We start from the raw sequence: 26636 nt of genomic DNA on the forward strand, positions 1-26636 counted from the left end.
GCTCTGCAGAGAGTTCAACAAAGAAGTGGCTGGGAATTTTGCATTCTAGGCTGCATTTTACAGTGCTTCTGGACACGTGATCAGAAATTGAACATTGGTATATCTAACTCTGACATTTTTCACAAAATGGTTTTTTTAAATAAGGTAATATAGACAAAATATAATATAACCATATGTATTATATGCCAAAATATGCTTCACTGGCATCAAGTAGACTCACCTTGAAATACAGTCTAGGACAACCTCCATTTTCAGAGTATTTTCTTTTCGAAAGTGAAACTCTCCCACCAAAAACCAACAACATCACAGGTTTTTGCCTCCAACAAATCGACAGAAAGCCAATACATTTATTCTACCACTGTAAAGTGGACTACGGTGCAACACATACGTGTGAAACCCCATATGTGGCATCACCGTGAGCCAAATGGGGACTCGTGGTGTAAGCAACACTCCCCACGTGTTAGCGTGCGTGAGATTCACTTGGCGGAATTTGACTAGGTGCGTGTTGGTAGAGTGGGGCTGAGGTTCTCTTGCCCCTGTGGATGCTTAAGAAGTCACAGGTCCTGCGAAGACCTGCGGTCCCCTCAATCAACTCTGTTTCAGAGACAAAATGACTTGGATTGCTGACCAGTCAAGAAATTTTCAAGCCCTTGGAAAATCAGTTACACACAAACACGGAATGAAAGTCAAAAGAGAGTACGTCATCTTTTTGAGAATTTTATTCACTTCAAAACAAATTAAACACACCTATTTCCAATGGCATTCCAGAGCCCAATTTTCGAGGCTGAGGAAACACCCCAAGAACGCTTTGCGCAGAACGCTTCACAGCGTCCAAAACACTGCTGTCAGGGCGGGGCGCAGCTGAAGGCCTGCATCTCTCAGGGTTCCCTAACTGTTCCCTGATTCAGTCATCTAGAGAGCAAATGCACAGTCATTCCCCAGTTTCCTACTGACATCACAGCGGAAGTCTGACTCCCACGCGTCACCACCAACCAGTTTCTGAGTCAACGAATCACTGGCACAGAAGCTTCTGGTGGTGGGTTTCCGGAGCGCCCTGCGAACTACAATGTCCCTCACAAGAATTCGATGAGGCAGAGTCTCTGCATGTGGTCCCTGCCTGGCCTGGGCTCCAACATCCCCAGAAGCACCACAGCTGGGGAGCTTGGGAGTCACCACACACAGTCTGCTCTCTGCTCTGTGCTCCTCAGTCCCACAGACCCCTCCAAATCACGGGAACTGGATGCAATGGAGCCCCGGCCATCTGTAGTCTCACTCCAGGTCAGAATCGCTGTCCTCTGAGGAGGAGGAAACCTGAAAGTCCTCATAGAGGACACTCAGGGGGACAGGAACACAGGGAGCCTCAGACTTCTCTGAGACATGACGGCTGTGAACGAGGAAGGCTCCCGGCTTCTCAGGAGAGAGAAACGAGGGAGCTGTCAGGAGGCTGGAGCTCCACCATCCGTTTTCCAGTCTCCGGAAGAGCATTCTGAGAGGCTGGGCCCCATCGTGGCTGGCCGCTGGGTGATGGGACATGGTGCAGGCCTGGGCAGTAGGCAGGCAAGGTCTGCTGTGCGGAGGCTGCCGGTCGCTGCTGGGCACCTGGGCGGGTGTCCCCCTGCTCATCTGGGGCGATGGACTTGGTCTGAGTTCGGTTGCAGCTGGCAGAGGTTGGAGAGTCTCCGGGGCCCCCAGCTCACCTCCCTGGATGGCATTTTCGGGCATCTGGAAGGAACCCATTCTCGGTTTCTTGGGGAAGTTCAGGCAAGCCTGAGTCAGAGCCTGGGCAGCTCTCTTGGCTCCTGGCCTGAAACTGAGATTGGAGCCGAGGCCCAAGCTGTGTGTGTCGGCTGGTGGGCAGGGCTGTGAGGTCACCGCAGCACGATTGTCTTGTGCCTGGGGGCTGATGACCCGAATCAGGCCGTGGGGCTTGGAGGCAGCCTGGGGAACTTCTCGACTGCCACCCTGAGGCCTGCTGTGTGTCGGCTTCACCACGACGAGAGGCTCCGGGCCCTGCTGCCTGACTCCAGGCTGAGGGATGTCGGCCACAGCCCCTGTCTGTCGTTCCTTTGGTCGGAGACTTGACGAGGAGCTCGGACTGGCTTTTCTGAGGGGAGACAGTGAAGCCAAGACGGATACCGTGTCAGACATTTTGGTAGCTGAGCCATCAGTGAGGGCAGTGTCCACGCGTGGCCTCTTATTAATTGTGTGGACCGGCATTGGCCTGCTTGCAACCTGAAAGAAAGGAGACCACACACGTTAGAGGTTCCTCGGCATCGAGCCAACATGGAAATCAATCACATTCAAAGACAAGGTGCACACAGCAGGAAATTCTTAATACGGTATGGACAGGCGGTCCTTGGAAGTAGGGACAGATCCTCAAGGTGAGTGCTGATCGGGACAAGACCCATGAAAAATGCACTCTCGAGCTATGATCTGAGAATACCATTTTTCTAAAGACTGTGTCTTGGGCATTCACTGGATCAAAGCGCCTCCACTCAGCCTTCCATGAAGTGGGACGGACTAATGTCCATCTGAAGGCAGGTCGGTGGCTCAAGGGTTCCCAGGACGTCTTTTCTGAAAACATGCATGTTCCTGGGGTGAGCCTCCTGAATGTTTGGCGCCCCAGAGGGACTAATTTCCTCACGCCGCTAGGAAGATGTTGTTGGCAGGCTTGCCATCATTGCACAGAAAGAAAGCAGCAGGAAATACGGCATCTTCAGATGCCTTCATCTGGAATCAAATGGACCTGGAAGGATCGTGGAGTCCCTGACCCCAAGAAGGCAGGGAAGAAGGGTTCCCCGATCCCCTCACACACACGGGAACCTGAAAGGAAATCAACCAGGGTGACCTAGAGGAGAAAAAGACCAGCGGCCCAGGGTGACACTCACCCTCAGATAATCACAAGATTCCATGGATTCTTTTCGATTTGGCGGCAGCTTCTCCGGAGGTGTCCCGGAAAAGATCTGGAGGAGAGCCTTCCTCTACAGGTCTTGTTGCCTGCAGAAGAGAAAAAGTTCAGGCCCTGCCCCCTGGTTCTCCCCAGGAGACAGGGAGAAGCCTGTCTGGGGCCCAGTCCCGTTCTGTGTTTTGTGATACATAAATGGAACTTTTGTGCCCTTTCCGCCTCTGCACCTTCCCTCATGTGCCAACCTTCCCATCCTGCTGGTGGCCCTCTAGGCTTCCCAAGTAAGGACTGTCATTTGCATTCCGTTGCTTTTCCCCCTGTCATGGAGAACCTACACGAAGCGCCCCCGCCTCTCCACCATCCCTGAATCTCCCAGAGCCAAAGGAGCTCCCGGATGGGGAACCCGGTCTGTTTCTCTGCAGCATTCCTTCCCTGTCCCAGAGACGGAAAGGCACACGGTGTGCGGGTGCAGAGACACTGTGTCCTTAGGCGGCAGTACCCTAAGGGTGGTGAAAACCCCTTCCACTGCTCACCTTGGTCTGGCTTCCTTCTCTCCCTTTTCCTTGTTCAAGGGCCCAGGGTTCCTTCGAACCTGGGGCTTCCATGGTTTCCGGTTTTCCTTCCCTTCCTTTCTCCCAAAGGTCTGGGGAACCAGGGCTCCGTTCCAGCACTTCATGGGGCACCTGGTACTTCTGGCCGTGTGGCCAAAGGCCCCGCAGTTTTTGCACTTGACCTGTGGGTGGAAAGGAAGTGATGTCAGTGAATGAGCTGAAGCCACAGGCAGTGATCCAATGTCAACATTGAGACGGATTGTGATTTCAGAACTGAGTGAGGATTCCAAAGCGGGGACACCGGCATGGGGGCCCTTAAGTGGCGGGAGGGTTCGGTTATGATGTTCCCTCCCAAAGCCCATGTGAGGGAGGAACTCTCAAAGGAAGGACTCAGGGTTCTAGCGGGGACGATCGTGAACCCGATGTCCACAACACAGCCCAACCTGGCTACACAGGATTCTGAGTGGAAAGGGAGGTTGCTCCCAAGAGTCTCTCCAGGGACCTGTCGGACCGCGGAGGAGGTCCCAAGCCAGGCCCACCTTGGATGGGAAAAGCAACCCGGGTGGTGCTGGCAGAACTCTTTGGAAACCAACCCAGTCTCTGAGGACCGTGTGACACTCGCCCCCTCCTCCCCCCTCGATACCCAAAAGATTCCAGGGCTAGACATACCCTGGGATCTTCTTCATCGGGTGGGGGAGCCCTTGGCCCAACTGGGGCCCTCTGCTGCTTCTGGAGTGTCTGGGCTCTCACGAGTCTGTTTACCCCACTTTTGGGGTCATGACGTGCCATCATCTTCATCTCCTGGGCGTTTTATGGCCGACTTTTTCAGGGGTTGATGGTTGGGTCACCTGAATCACGCACAAACACACACAAAGCGATGGTTAGGCACATTGGATATTCACACACCCACAAGAAACCCTCAGCTAATTCCATGACGGTGTGGTCATGAGGAGACCTCACCACCCGTCGGTCAAATCTGTGGATCACAATGTGGTGTGTGCATCCTCAGATATTGTGTGTTCCTCTGCCGTGACTACCTGGTCCAAGAGTAAACTTCACCTGCCACATGGCCCACGGCCTAGGTATGCGGAGTTGGAGTTGAGATTTCAATCCCAACCAAACAACTGATTCTGGAGACTGGACTTAGGTCTATCACCACTCACTCCAGTAGAAGACACAATGATTCTCTCTCCCCTGAGGGACAAAAGAATAGAAGCTACAGGGCATGGCCGATGTCACCCCTTGGCAGGTCTGCTTGAAGTCAGGGATAAGGGATGCTTCCTATCAGAACTCAAATGGCTACTCTTGCCGTTTCATTAGGCAACTTCCAAACACAAATTCATCGAGAGAAGTTATCTCCCTCTCTACCACACTAGCAGGTGATGGTCTTTCCTGCTCTGTCTTTTTGGCTTTGGCTCCAGCCCCTCTTTATTTATTTTTCTGGTATTTTACACACGCCATACGAATTCATCTAAACAAACGCTGAACAAGTGGCATATGAATTTCTTACATGGCTAAAGGGCAAACCACCCCTTTTCCAAAGTTCTTTTTCCATTTACCCACCAATTCAGCATGCTGGAGTAAATTTCTTTTTGCATTTCCATCTGGCTCTTCTCCCAGGCACGGAGATGGAAATGTTTTCTCGCTTTCTGTTCCAAGAATTACGGGTAAGGAGAACACATCCTACCGCATCAGCGAGCCCCAGTGTGATCTGTTTCTTTCACTTTCCTTTGTCTCTTTTCCCCCAACCCCTCAGGGATTACGTGAAACAACCAGTCGTTCAGGGAAACTAACCTGAAATTACAGGTCTACTTTCTTTCCTCGGCTGGCGCTCAGATGGACAGGTGCACTGGCGCTCAGATGGGCAGGTGCTGGAGCAGCCCTGCTGGAAGCGGTGCAGCCTTCAGGAAGCCAGAGGAAGGGGCAGAGAGGGACCTTTGCTTTCCAGGTTGCCTTTTATACTGCCTCTGGACCCCTGACGCGAAACGGACCCTAACCTAATCAACTTAATCCAATTACATGACCTGGAAAGGTCTATTTGCCCAGCCCACTCTAAGACGATGTTCACTATGGACAGACATTCTAAAACCTACCTGTACAGCTGCAAGCTTTGAAGAATAGATGTTTCCCGTCAGGTATGTAGCACTGGTGCATGTACCCCTGTCTGGTTTTACATCTCTTTTTTTTTTTTTTTAACAAGGTGCTAAAATAGACACAGTGTAATTGGACCATATTTACTCTATTTCAACGTAGACCTCAGTGTCATCAAGGAGGTGCACCTTGACATGCAATCTCGGTCGTTATCCATCTTCAGAGCTTCTCCTTCTTCCCCACAGTAAGTGCGTCATCAGAAAACCCTGACCACACCCTCACGTGTTTTCTCCTCCAGGAAGCCCTTGGAAACCACCGTGAATTGGACTGCACTGGGAAACCCAGATGAAGAAAGTCAACACCTCTTTGTCCTTCGGTGCCTGGCTCCTTTTTCAGCTCATCCTGCGGCTCCAGGCATTATGCCTGAAGAGTCTCCAGGACACCGGTGGGGCTCTATTTCCTTGGGTCCTGTTGCCATTTCTCTGGATTTGCGAAGATCCAGCGGACTTTCTGTGGAACTCTCTTGTCGGGGAACTTGGGTGCCACGTCCCCTCATTCTGCCCTTCGTCATCTGCACCTGCACGAGTTAGGGTCCAAGTTCCCTGGATGGGAAGAGACAGGCAGGAGTCGGAATGGTGAACCAGCACACTGGGGGCATTTTCTCACTTGGTCCAAGTGGCCCCATGGTCTTCTAGAGCTTTGGAACCAGTCGCGTCCCACTTGACACTACACCCGACTCTCAGTTGCTGAATCTTGTTGGCCCTCTGGCCATCTCCTGTTGGATGAGTTGCACCTGCTGAAACTCGATTTCCCCTGGATTTGCGCTTCATTAATTATTCATGATTCAGGTGGGAACGCCTGCTTACATCCCCCTGTGGCCATTCTCTGAGCTTTCCGGTCACATCGTTTCCTGCCATGCTCTTTGGTTCATTTTGGTCATGCTCCTTCTGCTGTCAGAGGAGCAGAGAGTTGATCTTGTTGATTCTGGATACTGATAGTTTCTAGGTGATCTGGATAACCAAGGTAACGACCCTCAACGGCGGTGGAAAGGGAGCAGCCATTTGGCGTTGCTCAGAAAATCCCACTCAGTTCCCAGGCCTCCTAGATGTGCAATCCTGGTCAGAGTTGTTCCCAGGTCAGAGAACGGAGATAGCCTGTGCATGGTGGGATATCTTTACCTAGAGCTTTCAGTGAGTCTCGACCTCAGCTACTCTTAGGATCGGGGGAGAAGCACGGAAAGGCCCTGTGCTCAGGCATCTGGAAAGAAGAAGGGATGAATATTCTACCTCTGAAGTACATCCCAAATCTGGGAGTTTACTTCCCAGATTAATAGTGTCATCGATAATTATTAAAATTGGTCATTAGTGTTTAATAATTAATCATATTATTACTCCTAATACCGCAGGGTGTGTACACCTACCTGTGATGTCATTCTTAATATCCAGGGAGGGAGAGCATGGTTTTAGTTTTAATATCGCAATAAGCGCACACTCACCCTGTGACACAAATCCTAATATCCAGTGTGGTAGAGTATGACATGACTCCCAACATAGCAATGAATAGACAGCCACCCGGTGATATGGCTCCTTATATTCACGGAAGATGAGTATGATATTAGTCCCAATATCGCAGGGAGGGTACAGGTCTTCTGTGTTATGATTTCTAATATCCAGAGGAGGAGAGGATGATAATAATTCCAGTGTCATAGGCTGTGTTCACCGGCCCTGTGACATTGTTATTAATGTCTTCAAAGGGAGAGGATATTACTCCCAACGTGGCAGGGGGTGTACATCCACCCTGTGATATTGTTTATATTCCAAGGCTGAGAGGTTGATATTACTCCTAGTATCACAGACACTGTACACCCCCGTGTTTTTAATCCCTGCAATATTCGGAGTAGTATCATCCTCTCCTGGGTGGAAATTGGGAACAGTATCACCGGGGGCGTGTACACACCCTGCGATATTGAAAGTAATATCATCCTCTTCCCTCCTGGATCATGGAAACAACATCACTGTGGGGGTGTACACTTTCTGCGATATTGGGAGTAACATTATCTTCTGTGCCTTGGATTATTAAGGACAATATCACGGGGGCATGTGCACATCTTCTGCAATATTGGGAATAATATTATCCTCTCTCCCCCTGCATATTAGGAAAGATATCACAGAGTGGGTGTTCACCTCCTTCGATATGGGGATTAAAACCATCTTCTCCTGTTCCAGATATCAGGAGGAATATCACACGGGGATGTACAGTGTCTGTGATACTGGGAGTAATATCAACCTCTCGGCCTAGGAATATTAAGAAGAGTATCACAGGGTGGATGTATACCCCCTGTCATATTGGAAGTAATATTAGCCTCTCCCCCCGATGGATATTAGGAACAATATCCCAGACTGGGTGTATGCCTCCTGCTCTACGGGGCGTAATATCATCCTCTCCCTTCTATGATATAAATAACAATATCACAGGGCAGGTGAACACAGCCTGCGATACTGGAATTATTATCATCCTCTCCCCCTCTGGATACTAGGAACCATATCACAGATGAGTTGTACCCTCCCTGCGATATTGGGAGAGATATTATACGCTTCTTCCGTGAATATTAGGAGCCATATCACTGGGTGGCTGTCTATTCATTGCTATGTTGGGAGTCATGTCATACTCTACCCCCTAGATATTAGCATCACTGCACAGGGTGAGTGCACACCTACTGCGATATTAAAATTAAAATCATGCTCTCCGTCCCTGGATATTAGGAACACATCACAGGTAGGTGTACACCCCCTGCGGTATTAAGAGTAATAATAGGATTAATTATTAAACATCTATGGTCGATTTTGATAATTATCAATGACACAATTAATAAGATACCATTATTAACTATGGATAATTATTTTAAATATATGATTATGTACTCTTGAAAATAATTAGTAATATTAATGTCATTTAACAATATTATTAGTTCTTAATATTAATAATTATTTTATTACCAACATCACTTAGTATTGATTTAAGTAACATTAATTGCTGATATCATTATTTTATTAGTAGTGATATTATGATTAATTGTTATACTAATCGTTAACATTTTTTACCAGTATTAATTTATACTATCTTTATTGTGATTATTAATATTGATGATTGCTATCAATTTTTATTATATTTATTAATATTAATAATTAACAGACTTGTTCCTGATATCCGACGGGGAGAGGATGATATTACTCCCAATATCGAAGAAAATGTACATCTCTCTATGATATTATTTCTAATAGTCAGGGGGTAGAGGATGACATTATTGAAACTATCGCAGTGGGTGTCCATCCCTTCGGTCATTTTGTTCCTTGTATCCTGAGTGGGAGAGGTTGATATGACTCCCAATATCACAAGAAGTGTACTACCGCCTGTAATATAGTTCCTAACATCTAGGTGGGGAGAGGATGATATTACTGCCCATATCGCACGAGTTGTAAAACCCCTTCGATATTTTGCTTACGATCCTGAGGGGAGAAGATGATATTACTCCCAATATCGAAGAAGATGTACAACCCCCTGTGACACTATGTTCAATATCCACTTTGGGAGACGATGACATTACACCCAATATCGCAGGGGATGTACATCCACCTTGGGATATTGTTCCTTATATCGAGAGGGGGAGAAGATGTTATTACTCCCAATAACGCAGGGGCTGTGGCTGTACACCCCTCCTGTGTAATTGTTTTTAATATCCTAGGCAAGAGAGGATGACACTACACCCAATATCGCAGGGGGTGTACATTCACCCGGTGATATTGTTCTTAATGTACTCCACCTCTGTCCGCCAGGGATATCGTTTCTAATATCCAGGGGAAGAGAGGATAACATTATGCCCAATATCGCAGAGGAGTATACACACCCTCTTAGATGTTGTTCCTAGTATCCAAAGATAGAGACGATGATGTTACTGGCCATATCGCAGCGGTGTACACCCTTCTGTGATACTGTTTTTGACATTCAGTGGGGGAGGGGATAACATTAATCCCAATATCACAGAAGGCGTACAGACCCCTGTGATGTAGTTCCTAATGTACAGAGGAAAGAGAAGAATATTGCTCTCAATATCGCAGGGGGTGAAACCACCCTGTCCCCTGTATATTGCTCCTAATACGCAGTGGCATGGAGGCTGATAGTACTCCCAATATCCCAGAAGGTGCACACACACCTGTGATGTAGTTCCTAATATCTAGCGGGAAAGAGGCTGATTTTACTTTCGATATTGCAGTGGGTGTACACCGCCCCCAACCCCAGGGTATCATTCCTAATATCCAGGCGGGAAGAAGATGACATGGCTGACAATATCGAAGGGGGTGGACACCTCTTCAGTGATATGGTTCCTCTTATCCAGGGGGTGAGAGGGTGATATTACTCCCAATAAAGTAGGAACCGTACAGCCACCCTGGGATTTTTTCCTTAATAACCACAGGGGATTGGTGACATTACTACCAATATTGCAAGGGGTGTACACCCCTCCTGTGATATTGCTTCTCATATCCAGGAAAGGAGAAGATGGTATTAGTACCAATATTGAAGGGATGGACAGCCCCCATGGGATATTGTTCTAAAGATACATGTGGAAAGAGGATGAGATTCCATCCAATATAACAAGAGGTGTACACCCCACCTGTGATATGAGTCGTAAAACCTAGGAGAAGAGAGAATGACATTGCTTCCAAAAACACACGGATTGTACACCCACCCTCTGATATTGTTCTTGTCATCTAAAGGAAGAGATGATGATACTACTCCCACTACTGGAGAAGGTACACATCCCCCTGTGATATTGTTCCTCATAACTTGTTGGGGAGAGCATATTACTTCCAATATGACAGTGGCTTGACACCCAGTCTGTGATATTGCTCCTAATTTCCAGTAGGTAAAATATGATGTTCCTGCCAAGAGAGTAGTGGGTGTACAGCCACCCTGTGATATTTCTCCGAATATTCAGGGAAACACAGGATGAAATTAACCCAAATATCCCAAAAAGTGTACACCCATTGTGTGATATGGTTCCTAATATCCGGAGGTGCAGAGGATGGTATTCGTTCTCCGATCGCAGGCTGTTTACACACAACATGGGAGATTGCTCCTAATATCCTGAACAAAAGACACTGCTAATAATGGACACACATTGCAGGGGGGAGTAATTGGCTATTACGATCCACATCGCAGGGCGTGAGACACTCCCCGCGATATGGGGAGTAATAGCAACCCCCTCTACCCCCTGGCTATTATGATCCACATCGCAGGGCACTTCAGGACACCAGTTCTGCCCCAACCTTGACTGAGACAGTGGGTGTCATGGGACCACCTCAGGGTGGGTGGCAGCTCAGCTCGAAGGTATCCCTGCTGCCAAAGACCAACTGTTCCTGCTAGTTTGAATCTGGCCACAGGGTCTCTGTTGGTGAGACAGATGACCATGAGTCAGATACCCTGAAATCTAGCACGACAGAGCTCAACGCCCCATGACAGGCACCATAGTACGCAAACTTTACAGACATACTAGCAAAGGCCACAGCAGGCGCTGAGTGAGGAACAAGCTGACCAAGATCCTGGGGTTCTGCCACACAGCCCTTAAACCAGGGACTGGAAACTGTTTCCCTAAAGAGCCAGGAGTCAGTATGTTCAGCTTTGCCAACTGATCTTTGCCTCTAGGATGCAACTCTGCCATGGCTGCATGACAGCAGCCTTCTGCAGGTGGCCTGTGAAGAGATGGACATGACTGCACCCCCAATCAAACTTTACTTATGGACATAGAAGCTTCTCAGTGTCATGAAGTGTTAGTTTTTTATTTGTTCAACCTTTTGGAAATGTAAAATCCGTTCTTGATTCACAGGCCACAAGAGCAGGCAGGGATAGGCTGTCCCTGGCCGACCTCTGGAATGAACTTAGAGAAGGAAAGGACAGGCTGGGCCAGCGCAGCCTCCTCACAGCGGATTCACTGCAGGAGGGTCCTTCTTAGCAACCACTTCTCATCCTTCAACTTGGCTTCAAGTGCAGCTCAGGTGGAGAAAGAGAGAACAGAACTGGCCTCGGCAACAAGAAGGAAGGAGACGCAGGGTCAAGCAGCCGTGTGGATCCATCACACTCAACATTCACACAAAGCGGAGCACAGGCAGGACCAGCCCGGGGGGTCGAAGTGGAGGCTCTCTGGGGTGCGGAACCTCTGGGGTGTGGAACCTCTGGGGTGCGGAACCTCTGGGGTGCGGAACCTCTGGGGTGCGGAACCTCTGGGTGGGCAAGATTCTCTACCTAAAACTCATATAGAAGATCTACACAGCAGTAGTTACAGAAAACACACACTAAGAAAAAGGCCAAAATAAAAATAGGACACTAAGTTTGGCCAACCGGGTCTCACAAGCCAGTAGGTAAAAAAGCCCACGAGGGCCCACCAGAGGAGCTGGGGGTGGGTTCCTGCCTGCAGGGAGCCTGGGACACCCCATTCCCACAGATGAGGACCCAAGTTTTAGGGAGGAAGCTGTCAGAGTCACCCAGTGAGCTCTTCAGAGCTGGAGCCACAGAGCAGGTGAGGAGTCCTGGCCATGTCCCTGTGTGTGCTGAGAAGCTGGGGTGGGGGCACACCCCCAGGGGCAGATGCAAACAGTGGACCTCGGGCCCTCCTCCTGCCCAGAGGATGCTCAGCTCCCAAGGGACCACCAAGGCCTGGAACCCAGGGACACACCACCTGACCATCATGCCCAGGCCTCCTGGATCAGGCAATGTCCAGTACAGGCAGGCAGACTGGGCTTGGGGCCAGGACAGGGGTGGATGGTCCTGCTAGGCAGGCCTCCTTCTCCCTACCAGCTGGGCTGGTTGCACTGTAGTTTTGGTTCTGGCAACATATTGCTGCCCACTTTGGCCACACCAGTCCCCGGTTCCCTGGCTAGGCCCAGTGCTGTCCAATCTACCTACACAGGCCCCACACACCCAGTGCCCACTAGGCTCTGTCAGCCAGGAGGACCCATGCTCATCCCCTGAAGTTTCCATGGGAGCCTGCGTCCCACAGGAACCCACAGCTCAGGGCCAACCTCCATGTGGGCCTCTTGGTCGTGGTGGTAGGGGCGGGGGGGAGTTGACCTCCAGCCCTCCCATCCTGGCCACTGTATTTTGTGGGGATCATTCAGTCCTGGGAGCTTCCTGGGGACCCCAGAAGGAAGACAACAGGGTGGTCATGGCAGCCTCAGCCCCAGGCTCTGGGCCGGAATTTGATAACAACCAATTGAGAGCAACCACTGAATTCGATCCTCTTACAGTTACACGAGAAGTTGGTGAAGAACTGAATGTAGACCATTCTATGGTCATCTGGCATTTGAAGCCAATTGGAAAGCTGAAAAATCTTGATAAGTGGGTGCCTCATGAGCTGACCAAATATTTTAAAAATCATCCTTTTGAAGTGTCATCTTCTCTTATTCTATGAAACAACAATGAACCATTTCTTGATCAGATTGTGACATGCCACAAAAAGTGGATTTCATACAAGAGCCAGCTCACTGGTTGGACTGAGAAGAAGCTCCAAACCACTTCCCAAAGTCAAACTTGTACCAAAAAAAGGTCATGGTCACTGTTTGGTGGTCAGCTGCCGGTCTTCTGATCCACTACACTTTTTGAATCCTGGTGAAATCATTACATCTGAGAAGTATGCCACGCCATTCGATGAGGTGCACGGAAAACTGCAGCACCTGGAGCTGGCACTGGTCAACAGGAAGGGCCCAGTTCTCCACAACGCATGACCACATGTCATACAACCAGGACTTCAAAAGTTGAATAAACTGGGCTATGAAGTTTTGCCTCATCTGCCATATTCATCTGACCTCTCGCCAACCAACTACCACTTCTTTAAGCATCTTGACAACTTTTTGCAGGGAAAACACTTACACATCCAGCAGGATGCGGAAAATGCTTTCCAAGAGTTCGTCGAACCCTGAAAGCATGGAATAAACAAGTTTATTTCTCATTGGCAAAAATGTGTTCAATGTAATGGTTTCTTTTCTTTTCTTTTTTTTTTTTAAGACAGTCTCACTCTGTCGCCTAGGCCAGAGTGCAAAGGTGCAATCTCGGCTCACTCTACCCTCCGCCTCCTGGGTTCAAGAGATTCTCCTGCCTCAGCCTCTTGAGTAGCTGGGATTACAGGCACATGCCACCACACCCGGCTACTTTTTATACTTTTAGTAGATATGGTATTTCACCATGTTGGTCAGGCTGGTCTCAAACTCCTGACATCCTGATTCACCTGCCGCAGCCTCCCAAAGTGCTGGGATTACAGGCGTAAGCCACTGTGCCCAGTCCATTGCAATGGATTCTATTTTGATTAATAAAGATGTGTTGCAGCCTAGTTATAAAAATTTAAAATTCATGGTCCAAAACCACAATTACTTTGACACCAACCTAATAATAGAAGAATTAAAAGAGGCCTTTACATTAGAGAGCCCATGGATGATAAAATAATAAAGAATATTACAATTTCCATAAGTCACAAACTTGGTAACTTAGACCAACTGGATGAATTAAAAGACACAATCTATTAATACTAAAACATAGGAGAAATAGGTAATCTGAATATATTGATATCTATTTTAAAAATGGAATCAATACCTAATAACCTTACAGAAAACCTATATATTCCAAAAATCTGATATTCTGTCATGTTATTCTAACTGGTGGGATTCGGGGATTTCCATTTTGATAAGAACATAGGTGAGTTGCACACACTTACTTTTAGTGCTCACTGGTCAGGAAACCTATGTCCACTATAGGATACTGCAGAGTGATGCGTTTTGGAGAATTTAGGCAAGATAATATGATTTTCAGAGTTAAAGGAAGACAACCTGTTTTATGCACAGTAATTCTTCATAATATCACAGGGGATACCATATTTAAACTTTGGGGTATCCCCAGGTATAATTCTTATTTGAGCCACATGTGAATTTCAGACACGGAGGCTGCCCAACTTTGGTGGCTTTCAGCAGATGTGGAAGTTAATTCACAACCTACTTTGTGGAGGCATAAAATTCAGTGAGCACTCACTTAACCTTTTACTTTAAATATTATTTTTGTAAACTTTGCATTTCCAATTAGGTGAAATTTTAAACCTGTTTCAGTTCTTATCCACCCTTTTTTTTTTTTTCCCTGAGACGGAGTCTTGCCCTGTAACCCAGGCTGGAGTGCAGTGGCATGGTCTTGACTCACTTAAATCTCCGCCTCCCAGGTTCAAGCAATTCTCCTGCCTCAGCCTCCCAAGTAGCTGGGATTACAGGTGACCACCACCACGCCTGGCTAATTTTTGTATTTTTAGTAGAGATGTGGCTTCCCCATGTTGGTCAGGCTGGTCTTGAACCCCTGACCTTGTGATCTGCCCACCTCGGCCTCCCAGAGTGATCGGATTACAGGCCTGAGCCACTGTGCCTGGCCTCTCCACTCTTTTTAAACGGAGGGGAGTAAGGGTTGCTTTAAGTTAGGAGGGACTCCTGCGTACCCAACCCATTTGTATAAATTTCTTCCTTCAGAGTTCTTCCAATCAGCATCACCATTGTTAAAGGCCTCCCACATGGTAATAATTGTGCTACAGGGTTTTATGAACATGAAGTTTATGTTTGGCTGAATTAACCTTCTTCCTGTCGCACAAGGGGGGCATAGGTGTTTTCACTAATTATGAAGCGGGTTCACTGTGCAATGGCTACCAACTTTTCTGAGTACAGTGAGACCAAACACATTCATACATAAATTCCATGAAGTGAATTTATTACTTACAAATAGCAAACAAAAGACAACAGAAGCCTAGGATTCAATATGAACCACTACCACAAGATCAGGAAGGCTACCCAGAGAAGATGGATGGAGTTTTGACTGTAAACCCTTCACTTGCACTACAACTGAGGGACCCCAGAAAGCAGCCCACCTTGGGTTTTCTCCCACGATGTGGTTGCTGGACACAAGCGTTAAAGGCCGTTCTGTTTCGAGCAGGGACTCTAATAGAGCCTGAGCTGTTCTGGTTAATGTCACCTGATTATCAGGATATTGCTTTCCCAGCATATCATACAGTTATCTTGAGAATTACCAGTAGGAAAGGGAGCAAAATGGCCCTGCACCCTTCAAACTGAAGGATCAGAATATTTGCTGTGAAAGAAGCCCAGACAGTAACAACAGAGTGTTCTTGTGAGTCATCTATTAGTTCTCTTGACCAGAGCGTGGCACCTGACTGCTTTTCTCTTTCCTTTCAATGGAAACTGTTTCGGAATATTTTGAATATTTTGAATTTCTACATCTACAGAGTTGAGGCACACGATCGCTGGCAGTGTAGACTCTCTGTATAGTTACAGGAAAGAGTTCAGGAGCCCATCAAGCCACATTGGAGGAGACCACCTAATCCTCCAGAGACTGTCACTCCATCTTCCTAGGGTTAGCTCCACATGCAGTAAGGCCATTATGTCTAAGGCCGGCAAGACTTTCAGTCCGAAGATTCGACTTTTGACATGCTGATAAGCAGCAGTGATAAGAAAAGCCCACACATTGGCTAGGAATTTTTCAATGCAAGCAGCTGAGATGCTTCTTCATATGCTTCGATAGGGGCTAATATCAAACTCTTTCTTCCCATTTTCATTACTCATCAGTGACTGAACCATGAGGCACCATGGATGTACTCCTCATCAGGAGGGTGTATGGGACAGCGGCAAGGGGAGAAGCAGCACAAGAAACAAACAAGGCCACTACTTCTGCCTACATAATAACTATTGTCTTGGAGTGTACAATAATTAATAATGTTTACATGGCTGCTCTTAGCATACAGAGATGGTGACCAGAGTAGATGCAGGGACCACAGAGATACAGCCTGATTCTTGCTAATTAGGACATAAGTGTCGGCTTATGTGCTGTGCTTCTGTGCATTAATAAGCCAGGACCTCAAAACTGCCTGCTAAGCACAGGCCAAATGTCATGCTGGGGTGCAATTAAACATTCATGTCCAGGAGATGAGAGCATTTTAGTGTGGGAGAAGATGACAACACCTGAAGAAAACAAAACGCTGTGCAGACCAAACGGAAGGCCCATCATCAGCTCACGGTTCTGACTCAGGTGACTGCTGATGTGTTATGGAACCATCAGCCAACAGCAGGTAGGTCAAGTTGAGCAGGTGTCCTTCATGAGGGCTGGTCCATTCCATTTGTGTTGTCAATTGTTTCAATAGCGTCTCATGCACCCCACTGGTGAGGAAGGAATTTGCGCCCTACTTTTACTGGCACCGTTAAACACATAACATCTCTTACTAAACAGAAAAACCAGACATCAGTTATTAATTACATATAGAAGGATGGTGTAAGTTCCCACAGCCCCAAACAGGGATTAACTTGGGAGCAGAGAGTGGTATCACATTAAAAAAGTGAGGATTTTCCTTTTTTTTTTTTTTTTTTTTTTGAGACAGAATCTCGCTCTATCACCCTTGCTGGAGTGCAGTGGTGTGATCTCGGCTCACTGCAAGCTCTGTCTCCCGGGTTCATGCCCTTCTCCTGCCTCAGCCTCCCTAGAAACTGGGACTACAGGCACGCACCACCACGCGTGGCTAATTTTTTGTATTTTTAGTAGCGACGGGGTTTCACCGTTTTAGCCAGGATGGTCTCGATCTCCTGACCTCGTGATTCACTCGCCTCAGTCTCCCTAAGTGCTGGGATTACTGCCGTGAGCCACCACGCCCGGCCGAAGATGTTCCTTTGTTCCTACAGGAGTATGTGATTGGTTTGTCTGTTGGCTGGTAGGGAACTGAATCATGAGACACTGACTGGTAAGACTGTAATACTCTAAAATACAATATATAAACCATCATACCATAATGGTGTAATACGATCTACTACAATACCAAAGGCATCGATGAAAAGCCCAATGTTATCATATGTGACTGAGAGACTGAATGCTTCCTCCCTCAGATTGGTTACAATGTATCGTCCTATGACAGTCCACTCTCCTTCATTCAAAGTGAACGATCCAAATAACAGACAGAAATAATAAAGAATAAAGGGCAACAGATGCAAAGAACTCACGAGATGATACTCTATGGTAAACTTTATGTACTTAGGAATTAATACCAACTCATTATTAGCAAAAAATAAACATCTTTACATCAAGAGTAGTTTTTCCTTTAACAAGGAAAGGTGGAATGTGTATAATGAACAAGGGATAATCAAAATTTTCCAAATGAGGCTAGTAAGGCTATCCCAACAATTGCCAATCATTATTCACTGGTCCATTAATCACAGGGCAATACATACAAATGAAACTTACCTGGCCAGGTGTGGTGGCTCATGTCTGTAATCCCAGCATGTTGGGTGGCCGAGGAGGGCAAATCATGAGGTCAGGAGTTCAAGACCAGCCTAGCCAACATGGCGAAACCCTGTCTCCACTAAAAATACAAAGAATTAGCTGGACGTAGTGGTGGGCGCTTGTAGTCCCAGGTACTCAGGAGGCTGAGACAGGAGAATCGCTTAAACCCAGGAGGTGGAGGTTGCAGTGAGCTGAGATCGCACCACTGCACTCCAACCTGGGCAACAGAGTGAGACTCCATCTCAAAAAAAGTTAATAATGAAAGAAAAAAATTAAACTTACCTCCATGTTAGAAAAACATCAAAATTCAACCATGAATCCAGCACATTATCAAATCAATAGACAAGAATTCTACCAACAAACAATATCATTATCTATGAAACTCAAGTACTACTGCTTAAAGAGCATTTACAGAACTCTCACCTCAAGGGTTCCCTGCAAAACAAGGTGAAATACATACTCAAGACTCTTTAAGAATGAGCCACGGAAAAAACAATATACTTGTAACTTGTGTAACATTTCATACATTTTTTCAAGCACTACTCGATAACTAATTTGCATCAGGCTTTCCAAATTAGAAAAGCTTCACTTATAGAACTTCTTTCCTGTGGGAGTTTTCACATGACGTTTCAATTAAATGTGAAAACTGAAAATATTCTTGCAGTTTCTAAACTATTAGAGTCTTAATCCTGTGTACGTTCTTGTATTTACAAGGTCCAGCCAGCTACAGTGTGCATTTTCATAGGTCCTTGAGTGGGTATGAGAGAAATGAAACATTCCCACATTCTGGACATTCATAGGGTTTTTCTCAGGAATGAGCTGGTGTCTTCATATGGAACTAACACAACTGAAGGCCTTACCACAAATTTAGATTCAAAAGGCTTTTCTCCAGTCTGAGGCCTCCCAAATCTTCAAAAACAGGAAAATCTGAAGGCTTGGCCACATTTCCTACATTCTTAAGGTTCCTCTGCAGTGTGAGCCTTTTCATGTTTATGAGGGAATGGGAAAGAGTAAATGTTTTACCACATTTCTTACATTCAAGGGGCTTTATTTATTTGTTTGTTTATTTTGAGATGGATTCTCACTCTGTCGCCAGGCTGGAGTGCAGTGGCACAGTCTCGGCTCACTGAAACCTCCGCCTCCTGAGTTCAAGTGATTCTCCTGCCTCAGCCTCCTGAGTAGCTGGGATTACAACCATATGCTACCACATGCAGCTGCTTTTTGTATTTTTAGTAGAGACGAGGTTTCACCATGTTGTCCAGGATGGTTTCGATCTCCTGACCTCGTGATCCGCATGCACAGGGCTTTCCCCCAACCCCCCATTGCTTTTTATGTCCTTGAAAAAGAACTAAGACAACTGAAATGTGCCACCATGCCCAGCTAATTATTTTTATTTATTTGTTTTGAGACGGAGTCTTGCTCTGTCGCCCAAGCTGGTGTGCACTGGTGCGATCTCGGCTCACTGCAAGCTCTGCCTCCTAGGTTCACGCCATTCTCCTGCCTCAGTCTCCCGAGTAACTGGTGTTAGCCACCGTGCCCGGCATTATTTTATTTTTTCTAGAGACAGGGTTTCACCTTGATGCCCAGGTTGTTTCACGCTGTTTTAATCCGGGCTGGTTATGAACTCCTGGGCTCAAGCAATACACACTCCTTGGCCTCCCAAAGTGCTGGGATTATAGGCTGAGTCACTACACCCAGCCTCTATATCATGACTTCTTTCATGGCGAGTAAGATGACTGGAACGAATGTAGGCTTTACCGCATCTCTTACATTCATAGGGTTTTTCTCCAGTATGAATTCTTTCGTGGAGGTGAAGGGAACTGGGACGACTGAAGGCTTGGTCACATTGTTTACATTCATAGGCTTTCTCTCCCATATGAGTGCTTCTATGGTTACAAAGGGAACTCAAATGACTAAAGGCTTTGCCACATTGTTTACATTCATAAGGTCTCTCTCCAGTATGAATGCTTCCATGGTCACGAAGGGAAGTGGAACAGCTGAAGGCTTTATCACATTTGGTACATTTATAGGGTCTTTCTCCTGTGTGAGTCCTTTCACGCGTCTTAAAAGAACAAGAAAATCAGAATGTTTTTCCACATTCCTTACATTCGTAGGGTTTCTCTCTAGTGTGAGTTCGTTCATGTATTAGACAAGAACCGGAAACAGTGAACGCTTTACCACATTGTTTACATTTATAGGGTTTTTCTCCTGTGTGAGTTCTCTGATGTCTTTCAAATGAATTGAGAAAATAAAAAGCTTTCCCACATATCGTACATTTATAATTAGATTTCCACTGTGCATTATCTTGTGTCTTCTAACACCTGGAACAGAAACGAAGAGTTTCCCACACTGTTCACGTTTATATTGCTTCTCTCCATATGGTTTGTATCCTGAGTGAGCTAAGATGTGCCTGTTAAGGAGGGAATGACGTACAAAGACTTTTCCACAAATACTTCATTCACATTGTTTTAATCCAGCAGAAATGTTCTCATTCAGATCAAGCATTGGAATTTGGCTGACAACTGTCCATACTGACTACCGTCTTTGTTTTCACACAGTCTCTGTATCATATGATTTCTGTAAAAAAAATGTAAAGCATATAATTATTGCTTGGTTTAATAACTTTCTACTTACTAATAGGTCTTGGACTTACACTGCTACCAATACCAAGGAAAATGCTTTTTTTTTTTTTTTTTTTGCCATGACTGAATTATTGGAAAGTAAATGGGTTACTACTGAAAACACAGCTACCACCTGCATGGCTATGTCCAAATTAGTAACATTCATGTACACAGTTTTGTAGTACTATTTTCAAGTAAACTGTTTTCCAAACACTGACTGCTACACTGAAGTACATTGCATTTTGGGTGAAATTTTTCTAAAAAGAAATAAATTTCAAGTGACTCTCATTTGTTTTGATCGCTTGCTTTTAAGTTCATGACAAGCTAAGATTCCTTCAGAGGACTTTATTTCCTCTTCTCCGTGCAAATTATCTTATATCTTTCCAAGGTTTTTCGAAGTGATCTTCAATATTCTGGTCTTTCCGTTTGTTTCCTAAAATACAGACCCACAAAATTATCATGAATTATTACAAACTATAGAAACATTACTAGATTTAATGTTCATTGTACACAGTGCCCATGCCTGATTTCTTCACCAAATCATTCCCTTGCGCCATTCCAAATCACAAATAGCACTGATGATAGGGAAATACTTCTGTAATTAAGTGAAATGTTTTGTCATTCTCAGCTACAGAAACCAGGTTCCTGCAGGTTTCCTGCATCACTTCTCTGCAGAGATTCTTCTGAGAAGAATCTAGCAAAGCCCATTCCTCCTGGGTACAGTTCACAGCCACATCCTCAAAAGCCATGGAGTCCTAGAACATTCCACACATGTGGATAGAAGGATGGGTGAGACTGACAGCACTGGGAATCTGTACTCAATCCATAAGCTGTTTACATGATTCTAAAATTTCCAAGCATTTATTTTGTGCCTTGATTGTCAGAACTCTTACTCTGTTCACACATACTCCCTCCCACACAGCAGTACGAATGCTAGAATCGAACTATTCAAAAAGGCAACAGCAAAGTAGAAACACCCATCTTATTAGAGAATCCAGGGAGTAAGATGTGCTGCTAGGAGTTACCTTTTAACTTCACTTTGTACAATTCTAGTATCTGTCATAATAAAGTCCTACTTGATGTGCATAAGGGAGTTAATATTATCAGTCCTGAGACTACTTATTCTTAAAAACGTCTGCTCGCAAAGTTCCATCTTTGTATTAGTAACTTACATTTTGAAAGGGATTCCACCAACCCTAATAAGAATGACTCACTGCATGTAAATGGCTTATGCAATGTATTTGCCAAAACTTTTTCTGCTGAACGTCTATTATTTTGTGTCACTGCAGTGGTGCTTAGGGAACCAGACACCAAAACACTGTCTGAACACTAAGTGTTCAATGAGTTTCCCTGGTAGACAATATTTTACACGTGCTGTCACTTGTTAACTGGGGAGTTGAGCCCATTCCATGTGATTACACCAAGACAGAGTAGGCTCATTAAATTTAATTGAGTAGTAAATAAAACCAATAATTGATATTTGACAATACTAATAGAACAATTTAAAAAATTTCTATTGCACAATGTGAAGGCAGAAAAGAATAAGAGGAAATACGACACACGTTTTTTAAAATGACATTAATGTCATCACTTCCAGATGCTATTCCTATGAAATCACATAAATTCCCAAATCAGGTTGTTTTTAGGCAAGAAAAAGTACTTTTTCATACGTAGTAAAAATGACAAATGTCTAATGATTTTTAGTCATCTAAAAAAAGAGTGATGGCTTGTCTAACATACTTCTAAGATTTTCAGACGAAAATATTCAGGACAGCACAGTATTAGCAGAGAGATGAGCAAGCAGACCAAGGGAAAAGAAAGTCTTAATGACCCAGCATTTATATGGAGAGTTGAGGAATGATAGAGTAGGCACTGTAGAATAGAAAAAGAAATCACATGCACTTTAAAATATGAGGCAAACCAGGCTGGCATCTACTTGGGAAAATGCATTGCATTCTTCTCTATTCCGTGAGCCATAATCAACTTATTATACATTCAAATATGAGAGATAAAACCAGAACACTTTCAGAAGTTACAGGAAGATTTTTTTTATGAAGGATTAGGCAGAATTTCTTTTATGTAAGAAAAAAGTGATGAAGGAACAGACAAACTCAAACATATTAAAATTTAGGGAATAAAAAGAAAATACAATGGGCAGGGCATGGTGGCTCATGCCTGTAATCCCAGCAGCTTGGGAGGCTGAGGAGGGCGATCACCTGAGGTCAGGAGGTTGAGATCAGCCTGGCCAACTTATCAAAACCCTGTCTTTCTGTTGTTTGTTTGTTTGTTTGTTTGTTTGTTTGGTTTTTTGCGACGGAGTCTCCCATTGTCGCTTGGGCTGGGGTGCAATGGCAAGATCTTGGCTCACTGCAACCTCCACCTCCCCGATTCAAGCAATTCTCTTGCCTCAGCCTCCCGAGTAGCTGGGATTACAGGTGCCTGCCACCAGGCTCAGCTAATTTTTTTGTATATTTTGTAGAGACAGGGTTTCACCATGTTGGTCAGGCTGCTCTGGAACTCCTGACCTCATGATCGGCCCACCTTGGTCTCCCAAAGGGCTGGGATTACAGACCTGAGCCACTGTGTCAGGCCTAAAACCCCCTGTTTACTAAAAATACAAAAATTAGCTGGGTGTGGTAGTGGGTGCCTATAATCCCAGTTACTTGGGAAGCTGACATAGGAGAATCACTTGAACCCGGGAGGCGGCGGTTGCAGTAAGCAGAGATGGCGCCACTGCACTTCAGCCGGGCTACAGAGCAAGACAGTGTCTCCAAAAACAAAACAAAACAAAACAAAACAAAACAAAACAAAACAAAACCCTCGAATATCCAGATAAGAGGATACAGATGTGTCCACTGTCATAAATTCTTCACCATGCTACAAGAAGGAAACTGACATTTTGGTGAATCTTTGTAAATCATCAATTTATCTATCACACTTTTATTTCACCAGTAACGTTGATAAAGCTAAGTCCTACAATTCCATTTGAAATTACCCTTAAAAAGAACACACCTTTAAAACTTACTACACTCACTCTGGGGAAGAAATAAATATGAATTTTTAGCAAATAAAATACACCATTTTACCTTGCCTCTTTGGAAATAGTATGTTTATCTTTCAAGCTGTACTGATAAAATGTATCTTACAGCCAATGAAAAACTGGAACACAAATAAGCAGACAAGCCTTTTCAAGGTAACAAACTCAGGGAGAGGCAGTGCTGACTCCAACACAGACCTTTGTAAGTGTCACGGCAGGCCATTCTGTCCCTCGGGACACCCATCCTGTTCAGTAAAGTGCTCAGTGATCACCCAGGAGGCACTGGCACTGCTCTTTGTCCTCCTGTGCGCCTTCAGTGCATTTTAATGTTCAGGTTCTTGCACATCCTCTCTGGGGTGGGTTTTCCTTGTCCTTTGGGACAGTTTTTCTCTCTTCACAAGTCTGAGACAATCTAGAGAGCAGAAATCATTTCTACCTTTTCCTCTCAATATCAGTATCCCATTGGCAGACCATCATTGTGTCTCCAAGGAATAAAAGCTCTGGCTGGAGGAACAGTTTTAATGACCTAACTTTAATGACATTACGTTGAATTGTCCATTCATTTTAATGTCCTAAAATTTTAATAATCCTAAGGGGTCATCATTTTAGATAAAACTATACCAAGAGATTCCTCTAAGGCCAAGAGCATCCAGCTGCTCCCCTGAGCGACTCTACCCCCTACCTCAGGCTGTCCTTGGCGATGAGATGACCCCGGGGCTGATAGTCACTAGACCCTCCAATAGACATGGCCACGGTGGGTATCCTGGGTCATCCCCAGACAGTTTTAAAATTCCAGGACTAGGGAAAGACAGGAGGGTGGCTGAGGACACAACACCCTGTAAAGTTTTCACGGAGGGACCTCAACCTAAAGACATTTTGGTAATATGTACACTTAGGAAAGATGAAAAGAAGGGAGGCACAAATATTTCTTTTACAGTAGAGTGTCAGATGATTTATTCTCCACTTTCCTCTCATGTAAAATGCTTGGAAACAGAAAAATATTTTGGCCAAGGTGGCCCACGCCTGTATTCCCAGCACTTTAGGAGGCTGAGGAGGGAGATCAATTAAGGTCAAGAGTTCAAAACCAACCTAGCCAACATGGCAAAACCCTGTCTCTACTAAAAATACAAAAATTAGCTGGACGTGGTAGTGGGTGCCTATAAGCCCAGCTACTTGGGAGGCTGAGGCAGGAGAATCGCTTGAACCCGGGAGTCAGAGGTTACAGTGATCTGAGACTGCACCATTGGACTCCAGCCTGGCGACAGGGCGAGACTCCGTCTCAAAAATATATATATATATATATATATAAAATATACATTTAAAACTATTACATGTAGATAGTATTTGAAGTCATGGGACTGACTGTAGGTAGAAACAAGAGAAGGCAAGGAAGTTTTTATATTTATATATAATTATATAAAATTAATATACATAATTATAATATATAAATATATCATATAGACTGGGCACAGTGGCTTACACCTGTCGTTCCAGCAATTTGGGAGGCCGAGATAGGCAGATCACCTGAGGTCAGGAGTTTGAGACTAGCCTGAGAACATGGAGAAACCCCATCTCTACTAAAGATACAAAAATTAGCCAGGTGTGGTGGTGCGTGCCTGTAATCCCAGCTACTCAGGAGACTGAGGCAGGAAAATCACTTGAACCCCAGAGGTGGAGGTTACAGTGAGCCTAGATTGCGTCATTGCACTCCAGTCTGGGTGACAAGGGTTAAACTCCGTCTCAAAATAAATAAATAAATAAATAAAGCAAGAAATATGTATTTATGTCTAAATATATAATTACAATACATAAATGTGTATATAAATATACATTTATTATAAATTTATTAATATATGAAATATGTTTATTTCTGAGATAGGGTCTGGCTCTGTCACCCAGGCTGGAGTGCAGTGGCACTATCATAGCTCATTGGAGCCTTGAACAGATGGCTCAAGGGATCCTCCCACGTCAGCCTCCTGAGTGGCTAGGATTGGATGCACACACCACCATGCCTAGCTAATTTTATCATTTTTTGTGGAGACAGGGTCTTCCTTTTTTGCCTAAGCTGGGCTTGAACTCCTGGGCTCAAGTGATCTTCCTGCCTCAGGCTTCCAATGTGTTAGACGTGGGCCACTGCATCTGGTCTAATGCATTTTTAAATTGCGAGTTCATATTATTTGATATTTTTAAGTACTGAATGTGTTGAACAATCAACTTGCAGAATTCCTGAACAATGGATGGTCAGCTCTCATGTCCTGGTTCAAATCGCCCCAGCACACCACGGCTAGAAACCTTTCAGCCAACTTCCAATTATGTCTCCCGGGGCAAGACAATGTCACTTGGCCGATCCCCACTAAGAGGGACTCTGGAAAGGCAAGAAACTATTCTGTTCTCTATAACGGAACCTCACCAGGGAGAAGGCAGCTGGGAGGGCCAGCTGGGCCCTTCAACCAGAAGCTTCCACCATCGACCCACTGCCCTAGAACTACACCGTGCTGGGCATTTGGGACACTGTTATGAGCAAAAGTTTCCACTTTTCTTCTCATGGGACCTTCATGCTAGTGGCAAGAGACAATTTTTTTTTTTTTTTTTTTGAGACAGAGTTTTGTTCTTGTCACTCAGGCTGGAGTGCAATGGTGTCATCTCGGCTCACTGCAACCTCTGCCTTCTGGATTCAAGCAATTCTCCTGCCTCAGCCTTCCGAGTAGCTGGGATTACAGGATTGCACCACCACGTCTAGCTAATTTTTGTATTTTTAGTAGAGATGGGGTTTCACCATGTTGGCCCGGCTGGTCTGGAACTCCTGAGCCACTGCACCCAGTCAAGAGGGAGATTTTCAATCAATAAGTAGAATTATGATGAATGCCAGAAAGAAGAATGTGTGTGATGGGGAGGGGACCTAAGTTATTGTCTCACATTTTAACACTTTCGTAGGCAAAAACTAACAACTGAGAAGCTTAAAACAACACACACCTTTAAGCCAATTTTGGCAAGCTAGTAGTTGAGCATATTTTAGCGGATCCTGTGTTTGGGATCTCAGCCAAGCAGCTGGGCTGCATCCTCATCTGAGGCTCCACCAG

At 45.4% G+C, this 26636-nt stretch overlaps 2 pseudogenes; both read right to left on the reverse strand.

The window, feature by feature from the left end:
• Positions 1 to 1206: 1206 nt before the first annotated feature.
• Positions 1207 to 4418, reverse strand: LOC119625912 (protein FAM90A5-like; annotated as a pseudogene).
• Positions 4419 to 19463: 15045 nt separating this feature from the next.
• On the reverse strand, positions 19464 to 24247 carry LOC140711353 (uncharacterized; annotated as a pseudogene).
• Positions 24248 to 26636: the final 2389 nt, after the last annotated feature.

The sequence above is a fragment of the Chlorocebus sabaeus genome, unplaced genomic scaffold, assembly GCF_047675955.1.
Source record: "Chlorocebus sabaeus isolate Y175 unplaced genomic scaffold, mChlSab1.0.hap1 unalloc_scaffold_715, whole genome shotgun sequence".
NCBI classification, from domain to species: domain Eukaryota; kingdom Metazoa; phylum Chordata; class Mammalia; order Primates; family Cercopithecidae; genus Chlorocebus; species Chlorocebus sabaeus.